The 10,999-nt window shown below is 35.9% G+C and overlaps 1 protein-coding gene across 1 annotated transcript in view; it reads right to left on the minus strand.

Annotated features, from left to right (window-relative positions):
* LOC136968982 (uncharacterized) overlaps positions 1-10,999 on the minus strand; it is a 38,725-nt gene that overhangs the window by 2,224 nt on the left and 25,502 nt on the right. The window lies entirely within an intron of this gene.

Consider the following 10,999-nt stretch of genomic DNA (forward strand, 5'->3'; position numbering starts at 1 on the left):
ATAAATTAGTCAGAAAACCCCACAGGAGCAGTCCCTAGTGAAAGCTACTGAATTGTTCAGTCATTAGATTGGCAGAATGTCTTAAAAAAACGCATACAAAAAATAATAAAAATAAAGAAAAAACAGAAAGGATGTCTTGTCTGGTGTGCTAAAAGAGAGAAGAATGTTACTGCAACCTGTATATATTCGTACATAGAGGACTGTACATTGAAGTTCCGGTGGAAAGGTGTCTTTACAACCAATTGTAAAACCCTCATTTGAAGTAGAGAGAAGGCCCTCGGACTCGGACTTCCCATCACATTGTTTTAAACTACGCCTATCTAAATTGTATTTAAATTACGCTGAGATTCAACTTACCTTTCAACAGTGAATAATTGATCGAACGAGCTGAAATCGCTTCAATTTATAACAATAAATCATGTGACGAAAAACTTCATTTTCAAGTGGCGTATACTAACGTCATCGGCAGGTTTTCTCCTACGCATTCTTTCCTTTCCTCCCATAAACTGAATTAAATTAATAAAGAATTATTATTCACAATTTGAACAATTTCTTCAATTTATTAAAATATAGATAAGGAAGATAGGTAATATGACTTATCTGTATATAAAATGTCAAAATATGTATGTATGTGGCTAAGGTATAGAACTTTATACCTTAAATACGTTCTGCAACAAATATGCGAAGGATAATACACGACAACCTAGAAAAAGTTTTGTTGCCTCCCCCCTCTAACGATCCTAAATCTCACTTTCTATTAATATATGTATGTTTGTTAGGTAAAATGTTCTTTACCGATCAACGTATTCCATATGTTTGCACATTCGAATATTAATGCCGAATTCTTAGGTCAATTAACGTACATTTTAGTTATAATACAGTTGTTTCTATCACCGCTTTCACCCCTCAATAGACAGAACAAAGCAGGGCATAGGCAGCTAGTATTATTATAACATTAACACTTCTATAAAATAATTTTTTATTGAAGTCTAGTTCAGTAAAAAATGCGATGTCACCCGGATTATCTGTTAGACGGTGTTCATAAATACTCGAAAAAGTAATTTTTAAAATTTATATGAAAGTTTTTAGATTTCAGTTACTGCCACGTGTAGACAAGTATGCATTGCACCTGTTTAAAAACCTGAACAGGAAACAAATGTACGTGATGTAAAATGTTAGTTGCAGCATCATTTACTTTTAAATTATTTAAATATTTTATTATTTTGGACCTTTAAAAATATGTATTTATTTATTTTTTGTTTTACGGCAAGGCTAAACGTGGCGATGTCCCTCGGAAGTGGACTTTTACGAAAAAATGGCCGCTATTTAACCGATACCAACGTGTAAAACCCGGAAAACTCCACGTGGCCAGCCCATTGGTCAAGGGCGAACAGAGGATCCGAGCATATATGAAGATTTGCGTATACTTAAAAGCATTATTTATTTTTAATAATTAGCGAAGAAATTCGATCTGGTTGGCAATGTCACGTATTGTTAATTAGAGATCTTGAAGTTGAAATTTGTTTAAAATACGAAATAATTAATGTGAATAAAGCGATATAAACTATGCACACGATTATTGTAAGGTATATTCTCAGTTGACGATATTTTGTCATTTGGAATAATGGTTAATTTTTAAAAAAATTCTCTCTTGTTTGCTAGCACTCTATCGCATATAATTGTGTAAATTGTGTTTTACATAAGTTCAGTCAGATGGCGCCATTTATCAGTTTGCACGTAACTTTTCAGGAGGGAAGTGTTAAACAGATTGTAATTGTCTATTTTGATTTTTTGTATTACTATTCTTTGGATATTTCTATTATCAAACTTATTAGTTTTTAATAAATGTAAATTTTTCTATTCTTCGTTTGTTTTTGTACAGATTAATGCTATTAATTTATTAATATATGAATTGATTAAAATTAAAATTATGGAAAGAAAAACAAAAAATTTACCGCATTTTCGCATGATGTAATTCGTATACTTTTGCGTTTTTAAATCGAAGATATGGCTGAAGGTATCCAAGAATTCTGAACAAGAAAAGACTATCGTCGTGTCATTTAATTGATCAAATTTTCAACATAATCGATACAGCGGGACTAGGAGATGTAGACAGGTACGATACTAAAGAGTGACTGCAGGTTTCTGAAAAGATCCTTACCAATGACGACCTTCGAGAACTGGCAGAATAAGAAATACAAGGAGATCTGAAAAATAGAGATTCTGAAAAACGAAGAACCCAAATGATCTCTCTATAGATTTCCTCAGTAAAAGTTTAGTGACAATAACCGAAATCAAATTGATCAAATTGTAGCGAATGATCTAGACTTTGAAAGGAGTGCATATATGTTTATGTGTTATTTAACACATATTATTATTGTTATGCAGATTAATCTAATAATTACTTATTTATAGGAATAACTTGTTATTGCTATGGTTCGCGGCTTTTTCCGCGTGTTCCTGAGCTATGTTGTGGGATGTGGTTAACCTGCTCTTAGTTCGCTCGCAAAATTTTCGCTTACATCATATCGGGGTCTATTGGGTTCAGTGACGATGTCGAATGGAAAAGTCGGGTCATGTCCGTACAAAGAAAAGGGAGTTTAATTCGTGCTCGAATGCACGGTAGTATTGTACGCGAAAAGAGCATAGGGGATCATTTCATCCCAATTGCGCTGATCCGCATCAACATAATGAGTCAATATATCTAATAAGGTTTTATTAAGGCCTTCGACCATGCCATTACATTTGGGTGATACACTGTCGTAAGGAGTCTTTCTACGTGCAACATTTCGTAGACCTCCTTCATGACCTTGGAAACAAAGTTGGATCCTCTATCCGTAAGTAACTGTTTTGGGACCGAATGTCTTACAATAATTTATGTTACGAACGCATTAGCCAGCGTTTTGGCAGTGATGCCAGGCAAAGGGACTGCTTCTGCACATCTAGAAAAATGGTTTATAAAAACTAACAAATATTTGTGTCCGTTATGAGTAGTAGGGTGTGGACTCTGGATGTCTAGTGTCGTACGCTCGAAAAGACTCGATATTTTTGGAAATGTTTGCAAAGGGGCTTAATGACCATGCAGGGGCCTTCTCCTCATCACGCATTCCTGACAGCTCTCGCAGTAATGCGTAATATGTTTGTTCATTTCTGGCCAGTAAAACTGTTTTTGTAATTTATTTCGCATATTTTTAGCATCCAAATATCCTGAGCTAGGAATGTCTTGAAATAATTTTAAGATGTATTCTTATCATTATCTGGAAGATACAAACCTCATTCCTTTCTGGGATCGTTTTCCTATGGTAAAGGGTTTGATCTGCGTCCAAAGATAAGTCTGCAGTATCTAGGTTTGTTTCTTGGGATGACGAGTCTCTCATTATTTGTTGCTTGACCTGTTTACAAAAGGAGTTCTTCATCTGTTGTTTCTTTATTTGTATCTTACTATATATAGGTTGTATTTTGCAGATCTTAGCCACGGGTATTCTGATTATCGCGTCTGTGTTTGTATGGGCTTTCCCTGGCTTGTGAATTATCTCGAATTGGTATTATTGTAAAGCTAAATTCCAACGACTAAGTCTCGAACTTTTGTCCTTAACGTTTATGAGCCACCTAAGTGGTCTATGATCTGTAATAATTGTAAATTTCCTTCTATTGAGGTATGGTTCAAAATGCTTAATTGATCAGATCACGGCCAGACATTTTTATTTCTGTGGTACTAAAATTCCTTTCTGCAGGCTTTAACAGTCTGTTAGCATATGAGTTCTCCACTGGAAGTTCTCCACGTACAGTACATCTTTTTGTGATAACACAGTGCCTATCATGGTGTTTGAGCCATCTCTCGCTAGCACAAAAGGACTGCCAAAGTCCGGAAATTTTAATAAGGGTGCTGTTATTAAAATTTCTTTTAATTTGCGAACGCGGCTTCGTGTTCCTCGGCGCAGTAAAACTTTATGTGGTTCTTAAGGAAGTCCGAAAGGGGCTTTGAAATTTTTGCATATTGCGATATGTGACGCCTATTGTACCCAGTCAATCTTAGAAATGCTCTAACATCTCGCTCATTCCGAGGTTGTGGCAAATTTCTAACGCACTCGATGTTAGCCGGGTCAAGTCTGCGTGCCATAAAAACTTTATTTGCTGTCTCAGCAGCTGGCATTTTCGGGTCTTCAACTTTAGTCCTGCTACTGCCAGGTGCTGAAGGATCATTTTCAACCGTTCCAAGTGCGATTTGAAGTCTGGACTAAGTACCAAAATGTCCATATAGAGATGGCAGATTTTGTTTTTGAGGCCACTTAATATTAAATCCGCAAATTTTTGGAATGTCGCTGGGGCACAGGTAATGCCCATTGCCATACAATTGCACTGATAGTTTCCCGAAAGAGTGCTGAACCCCTGTCTTTTCCTTTGATTCAGGACTCAAAGGCAACTGCCAAAATTCGCTTTATAGAAGAAAAATATCGCAATCTTCCTAACAAACTCAATGACTTATGGATATCGGGCAATGGATATGGGTCTATCTTGGTAAGTTTATTTAATTGTCTATAATCGACGACTAATCTGTAGCCTTGAACTTTTTAGCGACTAATAAAGCAGGCGCGATGACCATGAGGAGCTGGACGGTTCAACTACCTTGCTTTTGATCATATTTTTCACTATCTTGTCTATTGTTTCTATTTGGGTGTGTGGAATTCGGTATGGGGCACGAAAAACCGGGGGACTGTTTCCAGTGTCTATTTTGTGCTCCACTAAATCACAATAGCCTAGATCTAAATCGACTTTGGCGATTTCACGTGTTTGTATTTGTATAATAAATCTAACAGAGGGGTCAGCTTATCATTCCCTACTTCACTAAAGTCAAATAAATTCGCAAATTGAGCTCTTGTTTACTCTGTTTCGTTTGACCGCGCCATTTTGTTAGGTTCCGCATTTTCTTTCGTTTCCTCTTCCACTAAGGGAAAGGTTCATAATTTACTTACCCTCTTTATCTTGATGGGTTGTGTTTTTTACGTTCATTATCCTAACGGATACTCTCCTGCGCTTCCGTATTTTGACTAACGTACTAGCAATCAACACTTCTTCACTGTCAGGAGGTGTCGGTTCGATGATTTCTACTTGATTAGTCACTGGGGAGTGGACTTTCTCTTCCACGATGACCTCTGACTGCGGGGGAAAGACGTAATCATTAGCTAATGTCATTTCTCTAGCAAAGTCGTCTTCTCCCTGCTCTAAGCTATTAATGGTTGTTTGTTTTGACTTCTCTCGTAGTATTTTTCGCTTATTATTTCGTGCGCGTTTTTTCTTCCTTTTCGTTTCTGCGTTTTTTCTAGTTTTATTCTCTGTTCTCGCCAATTAAAGTTAAATCTAAATTGTCTCTCGCTGCTACACCTGTGTTTGTGTCAATTTGCTTCTCACTATTTCCAATAGATTTCTTTAAACTAGGATTGTTGGCTGTTTCCTTTATCTCAGGTAAATTCCAAAAAGACCGAATATTGACCAAGGAGAAGCTATGTGTTGCATTTCTAACCGAAATCGTTACGTCATACAATTCGATGACATTGCTACCAAAAATTCTGTCGTTTCGGTGATTTCAGGCCTTACCAAATAACAATCATGATAAAAGACTAATCGTCCGATTCTAAATTTTAAGCTGAAGTTTACGATCGTTTTTATAACGTGACCGGTAATGCTAACTAACTCTACCGTTCTTGTTTCGGCTCGCGGTAATTGTTCTATGTTGCGGAATAGAGTTCGAAATATTAGGGTAACAGCTGCAAATATGTCTATTGTCAAACGTACCTCTTTATTTTCGATCTTGCAAATCATTGCACAGGGAGGCAAATTTTTATTTTTTGATTCGTTTATTTTTGATAACGGGATCGGAGCAGGGCATTCTGATGGTCGTTATACGTCACGATTTCGTTTTCTAAATTGTGCCGATGTGACTATCTAATTCTTGCAATTGCCTATTGTCTGGCGAGCTTTGTTCTGGAGCGGGTAAGGCCAAATATCTAGAGATGGTTGTGTTGGATGGCGTTCTTTCGGCATCGTAGCCATCTTCTGTACCACCTTGACCACAACGCAGCAGATAAAAGAAAAAAAGTGGAAAATGACCGCTACTTCCGTGTTCAAATTGCACGAATCGCGCCTGGTAACGGAGTATCTGCCCTAACTGATTAACTTTAAAGTGTTTCGGCACATAATGTGTGGGGACTACCCATTCAGGAGCGTCATGCTTCGCTTCCCACCTTTCCTGATATGGCAGAGAAAAGTTTCCTCAGTACCATTCGGGCGGTAATGAGACGTACTTTCACGGATTCAAATTCGGCGTAAAATTTTGTAAGTATCGTTCTCCATTCTCACTCCACAGAGAATTAAGGCCTTCTTTCTTCTATTGATTATAAAAGGTATATCGCGCGCAAAATTGTTTTTGCGGAAAAATAAGCAGTGATCACGGAGAAAATTGTCGCAGTGGGTGACGCTGCAGGCTCAGGGTATAACTCGAATTCCGCTTCTCACTGTTTGCCCTTTCAGCTTTTTGGGTTCGATATGTTCACGAAGGTTCTTCTTGTCTGAAGGCATTTGTTTGTCTTGGAACTGGCTGTTGATCTAATTTTTTCCTTAATGTTGCCAATTACTTCGAGAGTCGGGCGATTTTTGTGTTGAGAGCTGATTCGCTCCGCGAATTGGTCTTCTCTGACTGAGCGTAGCAAATTTTCTATGGGACTAGACACGGCGTTTTTCCTGCCAGTTGATCTATTGTCTTTTCGCGAATTGCTATTTTAAGCACTTCGGCAAAGGTTGCTGGATCGTGTGTCATAACTTGTCTTTTTAGTCTATGAGTTAGTCCATGCAAGAAGTGAACATGCAATTTTTATTTAGTTTTCGCTGTTGACAGAGTTTGATGATCGCGCTCTCTTGTTCGTTTGTGCCTGTGCGATCTACGGCTGTTGCTCTGGCAAGAGTCTGCAGGCAGACCGCGAAATCTTGCAAGTTTTCATTTCTCTTCTGGGTACACGCGAAAAATTTTTGTATCTTAATAGAGTATGGCTCTTGATCAAATTTTTAAATCATTAGCCGTTGAAAAGTATCGAAGTTTATCACGGATTTCATCTGCAGGTCCTGTCATGCGAAGTCTCGGGCCATGCCCGTGAGCTTGCACTTGGCAATGCTTAGACACTGGCAAGGCATCCATCCTGGCGACTTCGCGATTTCTCTTAATGTGTCGAAAAAGTCAAAGACATGTCCCGTTTTTACCCGAAAATGTCTGGATCAATCTTCTAAATGCAGAGAAAGAGGAGAAAGAGCCGCTACTGCCACTGTCCCGAGGTCGTGTCAGAACACTTGCATCAGCCTCCATCCTTACTAGAAAACTTTTTGTTGGCTTACTTACTCAGTTTCGTGAAGCTACAATATCCCGAGCTACTGACACCAGTGTAAGATTAGCATTGGTGTAGATTGGCTTGACCACCCAGTGTTAGATTGCCGACTGGTGGGAGATATGGAACTTGAAAGCTTACTCATCGGCACCAATATAAAGTTGCTGTCTTTTAGATGGGGATCAGTTTATATTACGTCAGGATGAGCCTAAGAGAGGTTGGCATGTGGGTGTGGCAGAGGAGATAATTGATGACATGTGTTTTACAACGAAAAAGCCGTTTATTTGGTAACATTTACGCTTACATCTATGTGCAGTTCAGTTTCACTCCTAGATTTTTCTTTGGGATGGCGAGGATTTCTTTTCTGTCGAAGCCTCAGGGCAGACGAGATCAGATCGCTGGATGTTGGGGATGATCGGAGTCACAGAGACATCTCGGGCAATAGCACAATTCACTCTTCGATACACACTGTGAGCTTAATCGAGAAGAAACAGTTCTTCGACCTTGAAATTTCGATTTTTATAGTTTTTCTACCACTATCCGTATCTCGGATTGGCCCCTTGTCCCATTCCTCGTTTCCCGATTAGTCTCCCTTTGTTTCTCGGGGAAACCGAGACCAACTCAGGTCACGAGAAAGGTCCGATTCAAGGTGATTATTTGACACTCTTTTTGTTGACTATGCTCGTATATTCTTGATAGAACCACAACACCTGCGATCATAGTTTAACCCGTTGTTAATAAATGCTGTCATTTTGGAACTCTAAGAATCATACGCGATGTTTTTCTATCTTCATAATCGTTCTCCTTTTTCAAAATTAGTTTCCTAAATTGATTATTTATGAGTACCTGAGTCAGATTTCTATCCGTTTATGCGCATTTGTGTCATAGTTCTACCTTTGGGTTTAACATTAACAGGTCGTTTAACACGTGTCGGCATTCTTCTGGGTCTTGTTGTTTACATTTTATGTCACGTTGTGTGAATTAAGAATTTTTTTCTCTCTCACTTATATAATTTATCGTTATTTTTTTGACACAAGAATTCGGAAATTTACGCGATTTCGACCGTTGTTCGGGTTCTTACACACTTCTTTAACGTAATTTTTATTTAAACTCTTATCTAAAATAAAACTTTTGTATATATCATTATTACCGATACAATGACAGATGAGGGCAAGTGTCTCAATTGCTTCCTCTGCTACGACGGACAAAGTATATATATAGTAAAGAAAATAATCTGGTACAATCTGTTATGTCACTTTATTTTAAAAACTTTTATATTTTTATTATCATAATATAGTATAAGCTACATTTTGAAATTAGAGATAAATTTTATAATAAAAACTTGTAAATATCTCAATTTTTCAAAAATTTCCGAATCAAGAATATATAACTCTTTGATGAGTCTTTCTTGACCGATTGCGATACTCTTTTTCTATTATACTTAATAATGCTAAAAGAGTAATACAGTAGAGCATCGATTATCCGACTTAATTGGAGACTGGGGTTGGTCGGATAACTGAAAAGTTGGATAACCGAAAAGTATGAAAAAATACATTATTAGTATAGCGTATTAGGCCTGGTTTAAATACTAGCCTCCTTTTCACGGTCGAGCCAGTGCTGCCAGCTAAAAACATGCAAAAATTTAACAAAAATAATATTAAAGTAGCCAAGACATAACTAAATATTGTAGCGCCACATCACTATCGGACATTTGAATTTGCTGTCTAGAACGCGGTCGGTTAACCGATAAGTCGGTTAATCAGTGGTCGGATAATCGATGCTCTACTGTAATTACATTTCAGATTTTATAACGAATAAAATAAGTTATTTTTTAACATCCGATTAATTTGCTATATCACTTAGATTTTATTTAATTTATATACTATATTACTTTAAAAAAAATTGCAGCTTTCTAGATTGAATTAGAGAGACAATAAAACCTATTGCTTATCACAGATCAGTGAAACAATACGAAAAGCAACTACCTTCCCCAACTGACAGGTATAAACTATTCGCCGTTATATTCTCAAATTTTTTGAGCTTTTAATCCTTTTTGTAAAAAAGTAATATATACAACTATCAAAACTATATGTGCATTAAAAAAATTGTTAAACCATTTATCACGAAGAGTTGTATGTAGCACAATTACGATCATATACTCCATCCGTTCTTTAAGAAAGTAAGTAATTTTAAACATCAATCATAAAAAATATAACTATAATTTTTTTATTTACACGCTAACATTTACAGTGTTTGTTTTAGTGCTATTGAATTACTTTACAACAATATCTTCAACTTCACATAGTCTGAAGTAGCAAAGAATGAGAGCAATATACGAATATTCTACCAAAAATAACATATAGTCTGATATATATATATATATATATAATAATATACAGTGTATTTATATAGATAAAGATATAAAACAAAAAACAATATTGATTTTGCGTTTAACCTATTCGTAACATTTTTCTTCATATTTTTGTATTTCAAAATATTTTGTTTAGAATATTAACAATTATTGACATTTTCTACTTAAGAAGTAATTTATAAATAATAATCGTTTTATTGGAATAAATCAATTACAATCGTTTCATTAGTTGTCTACAGGAAATAATCACAATTTCTCTATGAATTTTAACAATACTTGCTGTACATGAATACCGGCAAGAGCATCTAAATTATTGCAGTATTTTTTGTTTACATGTAGATAAAGTGAAATAGTGTATAACTAGTATTAGAATTTTAAAATAAAATACTATAAAGTGAAAAAATGGAATACGATCGCTGATTTAAAGAGCAGAATTAACAAATCGCTGCGTGACAATTGGTTTTATCTATCAATTTTTAGCGAAATATAACAAAATCTATTTGCAACGGCGACGAAGGTTTCAAAGATGTCATTTTGCTTTGCATTCGTCAATATAAATGATGCAAGAATTAATCTCATTTGTTTCCAAGAAACAATAATACTATATACTTCTTATCATTTGTTTAAATTGCAATGTCAACAGTGTTGGCTGTTAGTCTAATTTGATTAATGTATGTAAATATAAGCATTTGTAACTAGAAGTAAACATTAGTAGACGTAGATTTTTATAATACGACGTTTATAATTCAAGCCATTGATACTGTCATAGAACATTGCTTCGTATGAACAGAAAGAGTCTGACGATTTCTCTGAGACAAAACAGAGGCCCCCAAAACGGCAGCAAAACTCTACAGCAAAAATAATGTTATTTATTTATTTTTTTTAAACAGAAATAAGGATTATATCACCTGAATTCGCGATGACACTAAGTGTCTATGAAAATTTAAATTTTTTAAGAAATTGTGAAATATATCTGTATAGAACTATAATAGCAGGAAACCTGCAATCCAGTTTATTTTTGCAGTTTTGGACATTGTACGACTGAAAAAACTCGCATTTCGTTCACCGTTCTATTCCAACAGAAGGAATCTACACTACTGACAGTAAACTTTTAACTGTCTATCGTTAAGTTTAAATATAAAAGCGTTGTTTATTCACTTCTTTGAACACGTTTTTCTCTCAGTCAATAGCGTGCTAACAGTAAAAATTTTGTATTTCTGCAGCTAAAATTTAATTGCTGAACTACGAGATAAGA

The sequence above is a fragment of the Centruroides vittatus genome, unplaced genomic scaffold (assembly GCF_030686945.1).
Source record: "Centruroides vittatus isolate TY-2023 unplaced genomic scaffold, ASM3068694v2 contig_166, whole genome shotgun sequence".
NCBI lineage: Eukaryota > Metazoa > Arthropoda > Arachnida > Scorpiones > Buthidae > Centruroides > Centruroides vittatus.